The 20,091-nt window shown below is 43.7% G+C and overlaps 1 pseudogene; it reads left to right on the forward strand.

The window, feature by feature from the left end:
- Positions 1 to 1,685: 1,685 nt before the first annotated feature.
- The window catches only part of LOC122550247, a 60,808-nt pseudogene continuing 42,402 nt past the window's right edge, over positions 1,686 to 20,091 (forward strand).

Genomic DNA, 20,091 nt, shown 5'->3' on the forward strand with positions numbered 1-20,091 from the left:
GTTGAGCATCATACCCCATTCTAATGAGGGCATCCTTGAGTACTTCCAAGTGCCTGTCATGTTTCTTTTCATCTGAACAGATCCTGTGCATGCGTAGGGCTGTATTAATATGTTTCAGGTGGAAGCTGGGGAAGTGTAGCATTGTGAGGTTGTCTGTGAGTTTGCGGGGGTAGAGTGAGGTGCTGAGGTACCCACCTTGATGGAGATGCATTTGTCCATGAATGAAACAGATATGAGAGAGTAGTCCATGGTGAGTTTGATGGTGGGATGGAACTCGTTGATATCACTGTGCAGTTGTTTCAGTTACTCCTCGCCATAAGTCCAGAGGAAGAAACTGTCGTCAATATATCTGGTGTGTAGTGTTGGTTGGAGGTCCTGCGTAGAGAAGAAGTCTTGTTCGAACCTGTGCATGAAATGTTGGCATATTGGGTTGCAAATTTGATCCCCATGGCTGTTCCATGTGTCTGAATGAAGAACTGGTCGTCAAAGGTGAAAACGTTGTGGTCGAGGATAGAGCGGATGAGTTGTAGGATGGTGCTCAGAGATTGGCAGTTGTTGGTATTGAGTACTGAGTCTGTTGCTGCGATGCCATCATCATGGGGGATGTTGGTGCAGAGTGCTGAAACATCCATTGTGACGAGGAATGTTCCCGGTTTGACTGGTCCATGGGTGCTGAGTTTCTGTAAGAAATCTGTAATGTCATGACAAAAGCTGGGGATCCCCTGTACAATGGGTCTTAAGATGCCCTCAACATAGCCAGAGAGGTTCTCACACAGGTCCCATTGCCTGAAACGATGGGATGTCCTGGTGTGTTGGCTTTGTGTATCTTCAGAAGGCAGTAGAAGTCACCAACGTGAGAAGTACATGGGATGAGGGTGCATAGGGAACTCTGAAGGACTGGATCCAAAGTCCTCATCAATGTATTTAGTTCATGGGTGTGCTCTTTGATGGGTTCGGCCAGTAGTTGCCTGTAGTATTCCGGGTTGTTCAGTTGTCGGTACACTTCCTTGCAGTAATCTGTTCTATTCTGAATGACAATGGCTCCTCCTTTATCTGCTGGTTTGATGATGATGTTATGATTGGTTTTGAGAGTATGAATGGCATTACGTTGTGATTGGGTGATATTTTGCTCTACCTTGTGGGTGCGGCTGATGAATCTGGCATTTATATATTTCCTGACGGTTTAAGCATACATGTCAAGCCCAGGGCAGCAGCTCTCAGGTGGGGTCCAAGTTGACTCCTTTGGTTACCCCTCTACGGATCCCTGTGATGACTGTTCTGGTTCCTGGGTGAGCTCATTGGGATCACTGCTGGCATCTTGAAAGAATTCCCAGAGTCTCATTCATCTCATGAATTCCTCCATATCTGCTGCCAGACCCATGGGGTCCATTTTGGTGGTGGGCAGAAATTGAGACCGCTGCTAAGAACTTCAATCTCCTCCGGTTGAAGGGTGTGGTCTGATACGTTGACGATCGACTTCCCCGCGGTGATACCATTTTCCATTGTGGTGCCATGGCAGGCTTGACTACTCCTGCTGGTAATGCCAAGTTTCTCCAGTTTTGTGTTCATATACATAGTGTAGTTTTGTCACCTTGCCTGTTTGGAAATATCTCGTAACTATAGACGCTCTATGTGTCAGAGTGTCAACACCGATACCACCATTACACTTGGGGACACCTCGCACCATGTACATGGCAGGTACTTGTGTGACTCAAGGAGAAAGTGAGGACTGCAGATGCTGGAGATCAGAGTTGAAAATGTGTTGCTGGAAAAGCGCAGCAGGTCAGGCAGCATCCAAGGAGCAGGAGAATCGACGTTTCGGGCATGAGCCCTTCTTCAGGACTTCTGTGACGCAACCAACATTATTTACCTCATATGCTGCAGGCAACATGCCATTCTAAAAGATTCTTAATAAATAATCCAGATTTTTTTCAATATATAATTTCAGTTACATCAGACTGTAAACTTTTGCAGCATGGTGGCTCAGTGGTTAACACTGAGTTCGATTCCTGCCTGGGGCGACTGTTTGAGCACATTCTCCCCCGTCTGCGTGGGTTTCCTCCGGGTGCTCTGGTTTCCTCCCACAGTCCAAAGATGTGCGGGTCAGGTGAATTGGCCATGTTAATTTGCCCTTAGTGTTAGGTGCATTAGTCAGAGGGAAATGTGTCAGGGTGGATTACTCTTCGAAGGGTCGGTGTGGACTTGTTGGGCCGAAGGGCCTGTTTCCACACTGTAGGGAATCTAATCTAATCTAATCAAATTCTGTGTCTTACGATCTTGTACTTCACATTGACCGGATGAAGGAGCAGCGCTCTGAAAGCTAGTGCTTCCAACTAAACTTGTTGGACTATAACCCGGTGTAGGGTGATTTTTAACTTTGTACACCCTAGTCCGACACCGACATCTCCAAATGGTGGGAGGGATTAAGTTTAAAGGAGATCTGCAAGTAACGTTTTTTTAAACAGAGGGCCGTAGGTGCCTGGAACATGTTGCCTAGATAGGTGGTAGAAGCAGATACAATAACAATGTTGAGGAGGCAATTAGACAGATACATGAGTAGGCAGGGAACAGAGGGACACCAACCATGTGCAGGCAGATGGGATTAGTTTAGAATGGTATCATGGTCAGCACAGACATGGTGGGCAAAGGGTGTGTTCCTGTGCTGCACTGTTCTACTTTCAATATTCATATCAAGCAATTCACAAGTAACCATTTGCTTCTTGCGTAGGGAGCACAACGTCTGATAATGCAGATAATCACTAAATTAGCCTAGTTAGAGATGGAGGTGGAAATCTGATTATCATGAACATCCATATGACACAAGTTGGCTACACATAACTTCATAACAGATGGCACAGTGCTGAACTAGCTCCCTGCTGACAGAGTGTGTCAAAGCACTTGTTTTTATTGATTATCATATAGGTGTGTCAGAGTTTGAGAATTGCAGGTAGTCCTTTTTTATTAACACCCATGAGGTGTAACCCAGCAGCACCTTCTACCACAACCCAACTGCAGCCAATTACAGACTTTGTACAAAATATTTGTTTATTATATATATATGGTTGAGCACTGGAGATAATTTGCAGAAGGTTATGTTATAAAATTGGAAAACAGAGCTTTAAAGAAAACAAATATAAAAATTAAGAAAGCAGCATTGGAACTAAGGGTAGATTTAAGGTGGACCAGGCTCTGGGGGGTGTAAAAGCTCTTGTATAAGTTTTTTTTTCAAATTAAAGGTCGCCTTGTAAAATGAAACGCAAAAATAATTAAATCTTTCTTGGGAAACTGATCAGAAACATACCTTCAACAGTAGCAAATACTGAACTAAACAACTTACAGAGGCAAGTGAACACATCTGAGATGACCCTAGTGATGTGGATACCTGCGTTCAAATACATTCATCTCCTATTAATCCCATATGTTCCAGCAGAGACAACACTGAAGATTAACAATTGATACTGTGTTCCCTAGATCTTTAGAAGCAATAATTTAACAGAAACAACATGAGCAATAATAACATAGTTGGTTGGTAATACAGAACTTGAATATTGCTGAAAAAAGATACATTTTGTCAAAACTTTGGATCTTGCTTTCATCTGGACATTTCATAAGAATACCACTTCAAACATTTATACCACATGAGAGGATGGTGCTGATTGATTGGCAAGTGGATTCTGATTGTTGGAAGCAGTGACATAGAGAATGTACTTTTAAATGTTGGTTTTCCCTTTGAACTGGTATTCTTGTGTATTATCCTGATGAGTGCAAAATGAAAAGTTTCAACAACATGTGACTTTTGCAGTCCCAACTCCCATTTTGAGAAGTGCTATCATTGAATTCTTGAGTCATGAGAGTGAAACCCAAGCCCCAATTATTTGTCACCATGTTTCCTCAGCAGTGGTGACGTTCGGAGATCCTTGAATTGCTTCAATGCGTTTTCTCACAATGTACTGACTAGTTAGCTTGATAAATTAGATAGAGAGAGAAAGATAGGCAGAAAGATTATCTTCCAGTTCTTACTTACAAATCCACTTTCCTTTGTTTCTGCTCAGTTGCTCAGAAGCTGTTGTTGGGAAAGGTCTATGAGTACATTTCTGAGACTCCTCATTGGGATTCTGAGGTGTATACTCTATAGGCAACCTTTCATCTCACAGTACAATTTCCACAAAAGTGTAAATCAGCTCGGAGATCCTGACCTAAGTTAAAGTGCCATTAATAATTCTGTTAACTTCAGCTGGACAGATCCTTGTTTCCTGATGGCCTCATGAGCTGGCTCAACCTTCATTGCTCTCCGCCTTTGCAAGATTTTATGACTGTGTTTGTTCTAATTCAAACAATTCTTCTTGAAAGATCTCAAGTATTAAAGTCAAATGATGGAAGTTGAATATTAACAGCCATTTTTATATTTTAATAAGGGGTGGTATTGTTAGATTGGTAAACCAGGGGCGCTGGCTAAAACCCCACAGGCACAACTTCAAGTCTCACCACAACAGTTGGTAGAATTTAAAAGCAAATTTAAACTTGAATTTAAAAAAAGTCCAAGCTGTCATTAAAACATATCACATTTTTAATGTCGTTTAGGGAAGAAAATCTGTCATCTTTATCTGGTCTGCCCCTTATATGGCTCCCAGCAATTGGTGGCTGAATCTGATCTACTTTCTGAAATGGACTGTTAATCCTGACACCCAGGTCATGTTATGGGGACTATGGGAGATGGTAGAATTTGAATTCAGTAAAAATAAAATCTGGAATTAGGAGTCTCATGATGACCATGACTCCATTGTGATTTGTCAGGAAGAACTTATCTGGTTCACTAATGACTTTTAGGGAGGGAAATTTCCCTCCTTACTTGGTCTGGCCTACATGTGACTCCAGGAAGGGAGCTTGTTGTAAATTCATAGCAGCATATAGACTGGAAAATTCAGATCAACAAAATTAGGAGAAAGTGAGGACTGCGGATGATGGAGAGCCAGAGCCGAAAAGTATGGTGCTGGAAAAATACAGCAGGTCAGGCAGCATCCAAGGAGCAGAAGAGTCAATGTTTCAGGCATAAGCCCTTCATCAGGAATGTCCTGATGAAGATCTTATGCCCAAAACATCAACTTTCTGGTTCTTCAGATGTTGCCTGACCTGCTGTGCTTTTCCAGCACCACACTTTTTGACTCTGACTTTTCAAGATCAACGAAGATAGGAGGTCACAGGGTGTTTTGAGATTATCCCTCAGAAGTTGACATTCTGGAACTGACCAGAGTACAGGATGTACTACTCTGGTGTTATGCAAAAAAATCATTTAATTCACAACCTCACCATGAAAGGGCCTCAAGGTAGCAGCAATCATTATATAATTAAATGTTACATTCAGTTTGAGGAAGTGAGGAGTGCAACCAAGACTCATATTCTAAATGTTAATAATGGCATTTATGAGGGAAAGACAGCAAACTAGCTAAAAATGACATTTAAGGGGATATTTCAGAATCTAAAGAATAGATGTATTCCAATGAGAAACTTTCAAGGGGGAGAGCAATGAAGGATTTCCAACCTGATTCCCAAGATGGCAGGATGGATGTATGAAGAGAGGTTGAGTCAGTTAGGATTAGATTTACTGGATTTCAAAAGAATGGGGGAGAATTCATAGAAACCTGCAAAATTCTAACAGGACTAGACAGTGTAGATGAAGGAAAGATCTTTTTGATAGCAGGAGAGTCCATAACAAGAGGTCTCAGTCTAAGGATGTGTGATAAATCATTTAGGATGAAGATGAGGAGAAATTCCTTTATCCAAAAAGTGGTGAGCCTGTGGAATTCCCAACGTCAGAAAGCAATCATGGCCAAAACATTGTATGATTTCAAGAAGGAGTTGGATCAAGCACTTGGAGTTAAAGCAATGAAAGGATATGGGGTAAAGCCAGGAGCAAGGTATGGGGTTGGATGATCAGCCATGATCATAATGAATGATGAAGCAGGCTTGAAAAACCAAACAGCCGACTCTTGCTCTTACTTTCTATGATATAAATAAAGAATGTGTTAATGGTGGGGATTAATAGCAGGAAACAGGTCACTTATAAGAAGAGCAAACCTATTCATTGGTAAAACCCTTGAAGAAGAATACTATAAAAGATGAAACCAAAACAGAAATTACTTGAAAAGCTCAGCAGGTCTGGTAGCATCTTTAGAGTGAGAAATCAAGATAAACGTTTCAGGTCCAGTGACCCCTTTTCAGAACTGAGGAAAGAACAGACAAAGAAAAGGTTAAAGTTCAGCCTGGGGGAATGAATGCCTGCTAATGGGAGCTATTAATAGCTGACAAAGAGTTGTGCGTGGTAGCAGCCTACGTTATGACAAGACCTGATGTATCAGAGTGGGGAAAGATGTGGGACAAGGTGCCTCAAGCCCTGAAATTATTGAACTCAAGGCACATATTCCCCTCCCCTCCCTTGTCAGTCTTCCACAAGGACTGTTCCCTCTGGAACACTCTGGTCCTGTCCACCTTAACTCCCAACATGTCCCCAGATTCCCATGGTATCTCCCCATATAATCACAGAAGCTGTAATACTTGCCCATTTACTTCCTCCCTCCTCAATATCCAAGGCACAACACACCTTCCAGGTGAAGCAATGACTTACCTGTACTTTACTCAATTTAGTCTACAGTATTTGTTGCTTACAATGTGATCTCTATATTGGAGAAACAAAGTGCAGACTGGGTGACCACTCTGCAGAACACCTACATTCAGCCTACAAAAAAGACCCTGAGCTTCCATCTGCCTTACACTTCAGCACACCACCGTGTTCCATGACCAACATCTCTATCTCAAGCTTTCTGCTCCAGTCAAGTTCAGAGCAAACTGGAAGAACAGCACTTGATGTTCCATTTAGGAAATCTACAGCCTTCTGGACTCAATATCATATTCAATAATTTTACGGTTCTCCAACATCTTTCCCCCACCCCCATACATCAGGCTTTGTCATCACGTGGACTGCTACCACATATAGCCCATTGTCAGCTACTAATGATCCCAATTATCAGCTATTCATCCTCTCAGGCTGACCTTTAACCACTGCTTTACCTGTTCATCAGTTTTTCTCTCTCTGTGGACTCTATCTCCACCCATCGTTTACTCTTTCCCCTACCCCACCCCTTCTGCAAAAATACCAAATCTTTTCCACTCTACCATGAGTTTTTAAGAAGGATCACTGGACCCAAAATGTTATCTCTGCTTTCTTCCACAGATGCTGCCAGACCTGTTGAGTGTTTTTAGCAATTTCTGCTTTTGCTTCTGATTTCCAGCATCTGCGGTTCTTTCAGTTTTTTTTGCAATAAAGGGTGAGTTTCTAGAATACGTTCAGGATGGATTTCTAGAGCAGTTTGTTGAGAACGTGACTAAAGAACCAACAATTTCAGATTTAATATCATGTAAGAAAAATAACAAATTAATAACTTTGTTGTAAAAGAACCTTGCAGGATGGGTGACTAATATTTTAGAATTTTAAGTTATGTTTGAAATATTATGTTCAATTTGAAGCTAAAGTGTTCAGTTTGCACAATGCTAATTATGAAGGTATGAAGGGTAAATTGTCTAAGGCGGCTTGGGAAAATACTTTAAAGAGTATAGCAGTTCATAGACATGGATATTCTCTAAAGAATCATTTACAGGAATTATATTTATTTCAAGGCACAACTCCTGCTCACCCCCACCTACACAAAGTTAGTCAAGCACATCTGCCAAAGCAAGTTAAAAATTGCAGACCGAGAAATTTGCGAGAAAATAGTAGGAAAACTGACAATTTGGAGCTTCAAAATTCAATAAATAAGGATTGTAAGTAAAAAAAGATGAATGTAAAATAGTGAAAAACATAAAAATGAACCATGAAAGCTTCTATAAAAAGGTATAGCGTCTATTATAATCAGAGTCAGGAGAATATGTAGAATATAATGGGAACAGAAAAATGACTGAGAAGATGAATGATTACTTTGTATCTGTTATCATTGAGTACACAAGAAACCCCCAGGATTAGAGATCCAAGAAAGTAGGGAGTAGAGAAATTGAAGGAAATTAGTTCCATTGGAACAATTCATGGAACTGATGATAGGTAAGTCCTCAGTACCTGGTTTTCTATATCCCAGAGTGTGTGAAAAAGTAGCTAGGTAGAAATTGGATGCATTAGTGATTACCTCCAAAATTGTATGGATTTTGGAATTATTCCTGCAAGTTGGAAGATTGCAAATATCCTTCCACAATTTAAGAAGGTAGGTCAAGAGAAAACTGAGTGCTGCAGACTTGTTAAGCTTATATCAATAGTGGGGAAAATGGTAGAATATATTATTTTTATAATAATGATCTGATTGAGCACAGTCAGCATGGATTAGTAAATTGGAAATTGTGTTTGATGAAGTTATAGATTTTTGAGGATGTTGCTAACAGAATTGATTAGATTAGATTGCCTACAGCTTGGAAACAGACCCTTCAGCCCAACAAGTCCCCAGCGACCCTCCAAAGAGTAACCCACACAGTGCCATTTCTCGCTGACTAATACACTTAACACTACAAGCAACTTAGCATGGCCAATTCACCTGACCTGCACATCTTTGGACTGTGGGAGGAAACCGGAGCACCCGGAGGAAACCCACGCAGACATGGGGAGAATGTGCAAACTCCACATAGACAGTCACCCAAGGCAGGAATTGAACCTGGGACCCTGGTGCTGTGAGGCTGCAGTGCCGCCCACTGAAGAAGGAGTTAATGGAAATACATACTTAGATTTTCAGAAGACGTTTGTTAAGGTTTCCCATTGGAGGATGGTTAGCCACTTGAAGCACATGAGATAGGAGATAATGTTTTGGCACGGATAATGGATAGCCTAACAAAAAACTATAAATGGGTCATTCTCAGAGTGGCAGGATGTAACTGGTGGGTACTGCAAAGATTAGTGCCATTTAATGGACTCCAACTGTTTATCATATTTGAATGTGGTCACCGAATGTAATATTTCCAAGTTTGGGGATGGCACAAAGCTAGATGTGAGAAAGATACAAAGAGACTTCAATAGAATTAGTGAGTAGGTAAGGGGCATACCTTCTACAATATAATGTGGAAACTGTGAGGCTCCAGGAGGCACTGAGGTGAAGAATATTTCATAAATAGCAAGAGATTAGAAAGATTAGAAGTGCAAAGGGTCCTGGGAGACTTCAGCAATAGGACTGAAAGTTAACATTCATATGCAACAGGAAATTTGGAAGGCGAATGGTATATTAACCTTCATCACAAAAGGATTTGAGTACAGGACACATGACTCCTTGCTTCAATTATACAGGAATTTGGTTAGACCATACCTGGAGAAAGTGAGGACTGCAGATTCTGGAGCTCAGAGTGGAGAGTGTAGTGCTGGAAAAGCACAGTGGGTCAGGCAGCACCCGAGGAGCAGGAGAATAAGCCCTTCGTCAGGAATGAGGCTTGTGAGTTGGGGCTGAGAGATAAATGGGAGGGAGGTGGGTTGTGGGGGAAGGTAGCTGTGAAAGCAATAGGTGAATGGAAGTGAGGGAGAAGTTGATAGGTCAGAAGGGGAAGTGATGGATGTGTCTGGAGGGCGGTGCCAAGTTGGAGGCTTGGGACTGGGAAAATGTGGGAGGAGGGGAAATGAGGAAGCTGTTGACATCCACATTTATTCCATTTGCAGGTTGAAGGGTCCCAAGGTGGAATATGAGGCGCCCTTCCTCCAGGCGTCGGGTGGTAATGATTTGCTGGTGGAGGAGGCCCAGGGCCTGCATATCCTTGACAGAATGAGAGGGGGAGTTGAAGTGTTCAACCACAGGGCAGTGAGGTCGGTGGGTGCGAGTGTCCCAGAGATGTTCTCTGAAACGATCCGCAAGAAGGTGTTCTGTCTCCCCGATGTAAAGGAGAACACACCAGGTACAACTAATGCCGTAGATGACATTGGTAGAGGTACAGGTAAATTCCTGATGGATATGGAAGGATCCCTTGGGTCCTTGGACGGAGGTGAAGGGAGTTGTGTGGGCGCAGGTTTTGCACTTCCTGTGGTGGCAGGGAATGGTGCCAGAACTGGGATGTTGGCTGGGGGTGGTGTTGACCTGATGAGGGACTCGCGGAGGGTATGGTCTTTTCAGAATGCTGATGGGGGTGGGGAAGGCAATATATCTCTGGTGGTGGGGTCCATTTGGAGGTGGCAGAAGTGGCAGAGGATGATGTGTTGTCTGCAGAGGTTGGTGGGCTGCAAGGTGAAATTCAGGGGGTTCTGTCCTTGTGGCGTTGGGAGGGGTGCGGTTTTAGGGCAGTGGTGCGTGCAATGGAGGAGATACGCTGAAGGGCATCATCAACAACGTGGGAAGGGAAGTTGCGATCGTGGAAGGAGGCCATCTGGGACTTTCTGCGGTGGAATTGGTCATCCTGGGAAGAATTGTGGCAGAGGCGGAGGAATTGGGAATAAGGGATGGTGTTTTTACAGGAGGTAGGGGTGGAGGAGGTGTCATCTAGGTAGCTGTGGGAGTCGATGGGCTTGTAGTATATGTCTGTGGTTAGTTGGTCCCCAGAGACGGTGATGGAGAGGTCCAGGAAGGGGAGGGAAGTTTCCGAGATGGTCCAGGTGAATTTGAGGTCGGGGTGGAAGATGTTGATGAACTGTTCAACATCCTTGTGGGAGCACGAGGTGGCACCAATACAGTCATCAAGGTAGCGGGGTGGGGGGGTGGGGGTCAGGCCGGTGTAACTGTGGAAGATGGACTGTTCCACATATCCAACAAATAGATGAGACATTGGGGGCCAGAGAAACGAAAATCTTGGAGGAGGTGAAAGGGAATGGGTGGTATCACGACTGTAGATGGGGTGTTCCTGGACTAAGTGGGACAGGATGGTGTCAAGGTAGGAAGAGGTGAGATCGGTGGGACTGGCGCAAGCTGAGACAATGGGTCAACCGGGGCAGTCAGGTGTGTGAAACTTCGGTAGGAGGTAGAATCGGGCAGTGCAGGGTTCATGGACAATGAGGTTGGAGGCTATGGGTGGGAGCTCCCCTAAAGTGATGAGGTTGTGGATGGTCTTGGAGATGATGGTTTGTGATGGGAGGTGAGGTCGTGATCAAGGGGACAGTAGGAGGATGTTTCTGTGAGTTGGCGCCTGGTTTCAGTGATGTAGAGGTCAGTGCGCCACTCTACTACTGCGCTCCCCCCTTGTCTGCAGGTTTGATGGTGAGGTTGGGGTTGGAGCAGAGGGAGTGGAGGGCTGCATATTGGTGAGGGTGGGAGGTTGGAGTGGGTGTAGTAGTAGTGTGGCGCGCTGACCTCTACACTGCTGAAGCCAGGTGCCAACTTGCAGGCACCTCCTCCTACTGCCCCCTTGATTACAACCTCATCTCCCATCTCCAAACCATTATCTCCCAGACCATCCACAACCTCATCATTTCAGGGGAGCTCCAATCCACAGCATCCAACCTCATTGTTTGTGAACCCCGCACTGCCTGATTCCACCTTCTACTGAAGATTTACAAACCTGACTGTCCCGGTCGACCCATTGTCTCAGCTTGCGCCTGTCCCGCTGAACTCGTCTCTTCCTAATTCGACACCAGACTGTCCTGCTTAGTCCAGGAACTCCCCACCTATGTTCATGGCACCACCCATGCCCTCCAAGATTTACGTTTCCCGGCCCCCAATGCCTCCATCTTCACCATGGACATCCTGTCCCTGTACATATCGATCCACCACCACGAAGGTTTCCAAGCCCTCTGTTTCTTCCTCTCACGCCATCCCAACCAGTACCCTTTCACCGACACCCTCATCCCCCTGGCTGAACTAGTCCTCACCCTCAACAACTTCTCTTTCCAATCCTCCCATTTCCTCCAAACCAAAGGGGTAGCCATGGGCTCCCGCATGGGACCCAACTATACCTGCCTGTTTGTTGGGTATGTGGAACAGTCCATCTTCCGCAGTTACACCGGCCCCAAACCCCCACCTGTTCCTCTGCTACATCGATGACTGTATCGCCACCGCCTCATGCGCCCATGAGGAGTTTGAGTAGTTCATCAATTTTACCAACATCTTCTACCCCAACCTCAAATTCACCTGGACCATCTCGGAAACCTCCCTCCCCTTCCTGGACCTCTTCATCACTGTCTCTGGCGACCGACTAACCATCAACATATACTACAAGCCCACCGACTCCCACAGCTACCTAGATAACACCTTCTCCCACCCTATCTCCTGTAAAAATGCTATCCCTTATTCCTAATTCCTCCGCCTCCTCCGCATCTATTCCCAGGATGACCAATTCCCAGGATGACCTCACAAAGTCCCAGGTGGCCTCCTTCTTCCACAGTTGCGACTTCCTTTCCTGATCCCCTTCAGCATATCTCCTCCACAGCATGCACCACCGCCCTTGAACCCCATCCCTCCCAATGCAACAAAGACAGAACCCCCCCAGTCCTCAACTTACTCCCCACCAACCCCCAAGTACAACGCATCATCCTCCACCACTTCTGCCACTTCCAAACAGACCCCACCACCAGAGATATATTTTCTTCCCCACCCCCATCAGTGTTCTGAAAAGACTATTCTCTCCACGACTCCTCGTCAGGTCCACAGCCCCCCACCAGCCCACACCACTCTCCTGGCACCTTCGCCTGCCACCACATGAAGTGCAAAACCTGCACTCACACCACTCTCCTCACTTCCGTCCAAGGGCCCAAGGGATCCTTCCACATCCGTCAGAAATTTACCAATGTCATCTACTGCATCCATTGCACCCGGTGTGGTCTCCTCTACATCAGCGAGACAGGACACCATCTTGCAGATTGTTTCAGAGAATATCTCTGGGATACCCGCACCCACCAACCCACCGCCACGTGGCTGAACACTTCAACTTCCTCCCCCACTCCATCAAGGATATGCAGGTCCTGGGCATCCTCCACTGCCAAACCATTACCACCTGACGCCTGGAGGAGGAATGCCTCATATTCCATCTCAGGACCCTGTCAACCACCCGGAATAAATGTGGATTTCAACAACTTCCTCATTTCCCCTCCCCCCACATTATCTCAGTCCCAAGCCTCCAACTCGGCACCGCCCTCCGGATCCGTCCATCACTCCCCTCTCTGACTTATCACCTTCTCCCTCATCTCCATCCACCTATCACATTCTCAGCTACCTTCCCACACACCCCACCCTCTCCTATTTATCTCTCAGCCCCGGCCCACAAGCCTCATTCCTGATGAAGGGCTTATGCCTGAAACGTCGATTCCCCTGCTCCTCTGATGCTGCCTGACCTGCCTTGCTTTTCTAGCACTACTCTCTAAACCATGCCTGGAGTACTGTGTGCAAGTTTAGTCCCTTTACCTCAAGATGGATATAATTGCCATAAATTGCAACAAAAGTTCACCAAATTTGTTCATGGAATGGTGAGACTGACCTACCATGAGATACGGGGCACACTGGGCCTGTATTCCAAAGTATTCCAAAGAGTTCTAAAGAATGACAGGCAATAAATGCTGGACTTTTGCCAGTGAAGGCAACATTCCATAAATCAATAAGACCAAATTTAGATTTTGAAAGGTATAAGTTGCAGAAATGGTTAGAGACAAAAAAAAGTGCAGATGCTGGAATCCCAAGTAGACAGGCAGGAGGCTAGAAGAACACAGCAAGCCAGGCAGCATCAGGAGGTGGAAAAGTCAACATTTTGGGTGTAACCATCCTGGACTTGAGTCCTGAAGAAAAGTTACACCTGAAACATTGACTTCTCCACCTCCTGATGCTGCCTGGCTTGCTGTTTTCTTCCAGCCTCCTGCCTGTCTATATTGTAAATTGCAGAAAGACATACTTTTTGGTCCCTCCTTTATCCACACTTTGCTAATTGCTCATCTAATTCTTCTCTAGTCATCCTTCCTCAGCCATTGTGTTGCAAGCAAAACTCACGCACAACCTCCTGCAGACTCTTTCCCAGGCCCTCCGAACACCACCCTTCCCCCAATCCTCCCTTCCTCCTACCTCTTAAATATTTAAACAACCAGAAAATCAAAGGATGCTGTTTGTTTAAATTTGAAAAGAGAAACAAGATCCTCCTACACGCTGCAGCATCTCTGGGAGGCTTCCGTGTCTTTCAAATATTATTTGCAGTATTGTGTCGACAACCTGGGAATGGCATCCTCCTAAGCATTCACATCGAAAACATGATGAGAAACATTGCTCCGAAAGGATTCCTCAGCTTTAGATGCACAAGATTTACTTTGTTTTGTTCAAAGTTGGCAGACTCCTCGCTGACTCCTCAACAGTACCCACTTCTGCATTGTAATGATTTAAAGCTGGCCATTAGAAAACACTGAATATTTATGGTAGTTGTAGCATAATAGGAACTTTATTAGCCCGTTGAAGGTTGATTTTATTTTCAACTTTAGTATCACTGTTTCAGTGCAGATGAAAAGCAGTTCAGAGCAATTAAATTCATTGCCATTCTTGTCACCATTCCTTGAGGTGTGATCCGCAAGGGAAAAGTGTATGAAAGTGCTGCCAGTTCTATTTATTTGTACATTGAAAACCCAATCCTATAGAGCACAAGACTGATAACAAGCGTGAACTTGTAGAGAACAAAGATACAGTGTCTCACAGTGTGTGTATCAACAGACCAGCATACCAAATATTACCACACAAAGAGCTCAACTGACTTGTGATTTTAGACATCTCAAACATTCAACTACTTCAGAGACAGCCCTTAGAGGTAACTTAGTAAAATTCACATCCATCCAAAATAAATAAGTTCCATTCAATATTCATTTTACTTCAGCTCACTTAATTTCAAACTTATCCTTCTACATTTTTGTCTGTCAATGAACCATCACAGGGTTTGGAAGGGCTATCTTTCAGTAATACAATTTTTACAATACTGAAATAAATTCTGCGATAAAGTTGGGAAAATACACCTTACCCAAAATCTGCTGCTCAGATCGTGTTCTGCACTGTTCCGTTTACTTGTCCCACCTGTGCTCACAGAGCTCTGCACCTTCTTTTAATTCTTTAGAAGTTTGAAAAATCTACCCTTTGATCTAGCTTTTGGTTATCTGTTTTAATATCTTTTCTTGGCTCCTAGCACCAGCAGTAAACCATGAAACTGTTCTGTGATGGTGCTTTCATAATCTTGTGACTTGAGTGACCTCCATCACAAAGCCCCTTTAAGATGAGTTTTGACAGGTGTTGCTGGGTCTATTTTAGCTGCAGGATCCGCCACTTCCTTTGCCCATCCCCCATTCTCCTGGGTGTCCAAGGTCAATCTGTTTGAACTGAATACTTAGCAGAAGCATGTTATTCTGAGAAACTCCTCTGATCCCTGGTACTCTGACCAGGGTCAGCAGTAGAAGTTCCCTTTAGACTCATCTAAAGACTTGCAACAGATTCAAAGATCCATGCTGTTGACTCTTGTTGTGAGTATGATACTGTGAGAACCTACAGCTTCTTTCTTTGGTATTTCTTTGTTCAACTACATATTAGGGTGGTATTACATGAGGAATTAGAGATAATGTACATTCTAGATTTGCATTAAATTGTGACAGTTTAATATTAGTGATGCAAATAGTGTATTTTTCCCACTCACACATCTTCTCCTGAAGTCAAAGTGATCAATTTGTGGTTTGATCTGCAGGAAGGTAAAAGATTGGTACATCTGGTCCTCTTGCACATGACCAACTGACCAGACTGGAATTGCAAATGATAGAAATAAACCTGTGATAGGGAGGCAGGCTGTGGATAAGTGTAATGCTACTAGCCAGGTAAACTACTCTCATCCAACCATGTTTGCAAAGCATTTTACTGTGTGATCCTGGAGTAGATCAGTAAGCCCCGAACTTCCCAACTATATCTCTGTACGTGTAAGGCATTAATCTGTGTAAGTCTTGATGAAGGGCTTATGCTCAAAACGTCGACTCTCTTGCTCCTTGAATGCTGTCTGACCTGCTGTGCTTTTCCAGCGCCACACTTTTCAACTCTGACTCTCTAGTATCTGCAGTCCTCACTTCCTCTCACTACGCTGTATAACCCTGGTGTAAATCAGTAAATCCCTGGTATTGCTCTCTGTGCTCATGCTCTCTTCAAGGTGCAATGTTGCTGAGACATGAGACATCGTCAATCCTGTCAATAAGACGATCTACTGACTGCTGAATCTGTAATCTAGAAGATGAAGACACTTGGTAATTCATTGTCAGACATGTCATTGTTACTACCCAAACAATTTATGACATATTTGATGGTGCAACCGGGTCCCTGTTAAACCACTTGAAATATACCTGCACAGAAAAGCGGTGCAATCCTAAACACATTTAACAACTTAAGAACACCCCAAAATACTTCCTGGAAAATATAGTATTTTTAATCAGGAGTTACTGTAACAAAGGAAAATGCAACAAGCAATCTGCACATAGTAAGATCCCACAAACAGAGGAAAATTAATGGTCATTTAGTCTATTTCTGGGAGAACCTGCAGACTCTTAACTGAATAACATAATGAGATTCTGAATATCCACCTCAGAGTAGATGGGAATTCAACATCTCATCTAAAAAAGACACTCTAACAGTGCACTCCCTCAGGCTTGCATTGGCATCTCCGTCCAGATTATATGATCAGTTCTCGGGAGTGGGTATTGAATTTAAAATCTTCAAATTCAGAGGGCTGTATAGATTACATCTGGTAAGTTATTGATGTAATAAATCAAAGCTTAAATCCTAAATAAAGTATTTAAACAGTTGAAGATAATACTTTTGGATTCATAACTTACAGAATATTCATGGCTGCAAAATTTCTCATTTTGATCATTTTTTTTAATGAGCAATGTTCCAAATCCTTGGTTGGATCAGCAATTTCAGTGATGTTGTACTTTACTACACCTACGCTGTTACACTACTTCAGAGATTACTGGATCTCTAAACAGCAATTCCCCACACAGTAGTTCCCTGTTAAGTAAGGGCTATCTGGAGTCATGACAAATAGAGGACATGTTTCTCATATCCAATGACAGTAAAAACATGCTAATCATATGGTATCTTGAAACTGGTGTTACAATGATAAACATCTAAGTTATGCAGATAATTCAGTTGAATCTGTTGGTAGGGGAACTGTGTATGTTACACAGGGATGGAGCTGAGAGAAAATAAATAACAAAATAATTTAACCATTATATCAAGCTTTGTCTATTTGGTCATGAAGACCTCTAATTGAGCTTAATCTTTATAGATATTTTACACCAACCAAATCTTAAATTCTTGACATCATCTTAATGAATCCAGGACACTGCCAAGGTACCTTTAGTCATTTCAAACGTTACTACATAGTTTGCAAAAGAATCACTACTGGCTGTCAAATGTGATATAGAAGTATGTCCTCTTCAGTAAAGATGTTTCATATTTATTATTTACAGTAAGGTATGATGCAAATTCAGCTCAACAGGTGACACTTGGAATTTTCAATGTAGGACTATAATAAGACATAGCAACAGAAGTAGGCCATTCAGTCCGAGTCTGCTGCACTCTTCCAAGAGATTATGTCTGATTTGATAATCCTCCACTTTCCTGCCTTTTCCCCATAACTCTTGATTTCCTTACTGTTTAAACATCTAACAATCTCAGCCTTGAATGTACTTAATGACTCAGCCTCAACAGCACTCTGTTATAAAAAAATTCCACAGAATCACTAGAATAAGTTTCTCCTCACCTTCATTTTAAGTGTGCAATCCCTTATTCTGAGATCATGTCACATAGTCCTTCAAGTCTGCTCTGCATTTCAATATGATCATGGCTGATGATCCAACTCAATATGCTGTTCCTGCTTTCCTCCCTTACCTTTAGTGCTAAGAACTATATCTAACTCCTTTTTGAAAACATTTAATGTTGTGACTTCAAACACTTTCTGTCGCAGTGAATTCCTTAGACTCATCACTGTTTGGGTGAAGAAATTTCTTATCATTTCCCGAGACTGTGACCCCGGTTCTGGACACCGCAGTCATCTGGAACATCCTGCATGTATCCTGTCTAGTCCTGTTAAAATTTTATAGGCTCCTATAAGATCCTCCCCACCAAACACCAGTGAATGTAATGCTAACTGATCCGATCTCTCTTCATACATCCCTCCTGCTACCCCAAGGCCCTGTACAATTGCAGCAAGATTTCCCTGCTCCAGTATTCCAATTCACTTGTTAAGAAGGCCAACTTCTTCACTGCCAACTTCACCCACATACTTACCTTCAGCCACTTTTTGTCATTCACTTGTGGAATATGGGCATTGCTGGTTGGCCAGTATTTTTTGCTGATCCCTAATTGTCCTTGAGAAGGTGGTGGTCAGCTGCCTTCTTGAACTGTTGCAGTCCATGTGCTATAGGTTGACCCACAATGCTACTAGGAAGGGAATTCTAGAATTTTGTCCCAGCAACAGTGAAGGAATGGTGATATATTTCCAAGTCAGGATGGTGAATGGCTTGGAGAGGCATATGCAAGTCGTGGTGTTCCTGCTGCTCTGGTTCTTCAAGATGGAAGTGGTCATGGGTTTGGAAGGTGCTCTCTGAGGACATTTGATGAATTTCTACAATGCATCTTGTAGATAGCACACACTGCTGCTACTGAATGTCAATAGTGGAAGGAGTGGATGTTTGTTGATGTGGTGCCAATCAAGTGGGCTGCTTTGTTGTGGATGATGTCAAACTTGTTGAGTGTTTTTGGGGCTGCACTCATCCAGGCAAGGGGTGAGCAATCATCATACTCCTGCTTTTATAGCCACAGCATTTAATATGGTGAGTTCAAATGAGTTTCTGATCAATGGTAACCCCCAGGATATAGATAGTCGGGGAATTCTGTGATGGTACCATCATTGAATGTCAAGGAGCAGTGATTAAATTATCCCCTTATTGTTGAGGGTCAGAGCATGGCATTTGTTTGGTATGAATGTTACTTGCCACTTGTCAGTCCAAACCTGGATATTGTCCAGATCTTGCTGCATTTGGACATGGACTGCTTCAGTATCTGAGGAGTCGTGAATAGTGTTGAACATTGCACAATCATCAGTGAACATCCCACTTCTGATGGACGAAATGTGACGAAGCAGCTGAAAATGGTTCGGCCAGGACACTACCCTAAGGAACTCCTGCAGACATGTCCTGAAGTTGAGATGACCAGCCTCCAACAACCACAACCATCTCAGAGTCATAGAGTCATAGAGATGTACAGCATGGAAACAGACCCTTCGGTCCAACCCGTCCATGCCGACCAGATATCCCAACCCAATCTAGTCCCACCTGCCAGCACCTAGCCCATATCCCTTCAAACCCTTCCTATTCATATACCCATCCAAATGCCTTTTAAATGTTGCTATTGTACCAGCCTCCACCACTTCCCCTGGCAGCTCATTCCATACACGTACCACCCTCTGTGGCAAAGGTTGTCCCTTTGGTCTCTTTTATGTCTTTCCCCTCTCACCTTAAACCTATGTCCTCTCGTTCTGGACTTTCCCACCCCAGGGAAATGATTTTGTCCATTTTAAGATTAGATTAGATTCTCTACAGTGTGGAAACAGGCCCTTCGGCCCAACAAGTCCACACCGTCCCTCTGAAGAGGAGCCCACACAAATCCATTCCCCTACCCTATATTTACCCCTGACCATCACACCTAATGCTGTGAGCAATTTAGCATGGCCAATTCACCTGACCTGCACATCATGGATTTATCCTATCCACGCCCCTCATAATTTTGTAAGCCTCTATAATGTCACCCCTCAGCCTCCGCCCTCCACGGAAAACATCCCCAGCCTGTTTAGCCCCTCCCTATAGCTCAAATCCTCCAACCCTGGCAACATCTTTGTAAATCTTTTCTGAACCCTTTCAACTTTCACAACATCTTTCCGATAGGAAGGAGACCAGAATTGCACGCAATATTCAAACAGTGGCCTAACCAATGTCCTGTACAGCCACAACATGACCTCCCAACTCCTGTACTCAATACTCTGGCCCATAAAGGAAAACATACCAAACGCCTTCTTCACTATCCTATCTATCTGCAAGTCCACTTTCAAGGAGCTGTCAGCCTGCACTCCAAGGTCTCTTTGTTCAGCAACACTTCCTAGGAGCTT

This window comes from Chiloscyllium plagiosum, chromosome 5 (genome assembly GCF_004010195.1).
Source record: "Chiloscyllium plagiosum isolate BGI_BamShark_2017 chromosome 5, ASM401019v2, whole genome shotgun sequence".
NCBI lineage: Eukaryota > Metazoa > Chordata > Chondrichthyes > Orectolobiformes > Hemiscylliidae > Chiloscyllium > Chiloscyllium plagiosum.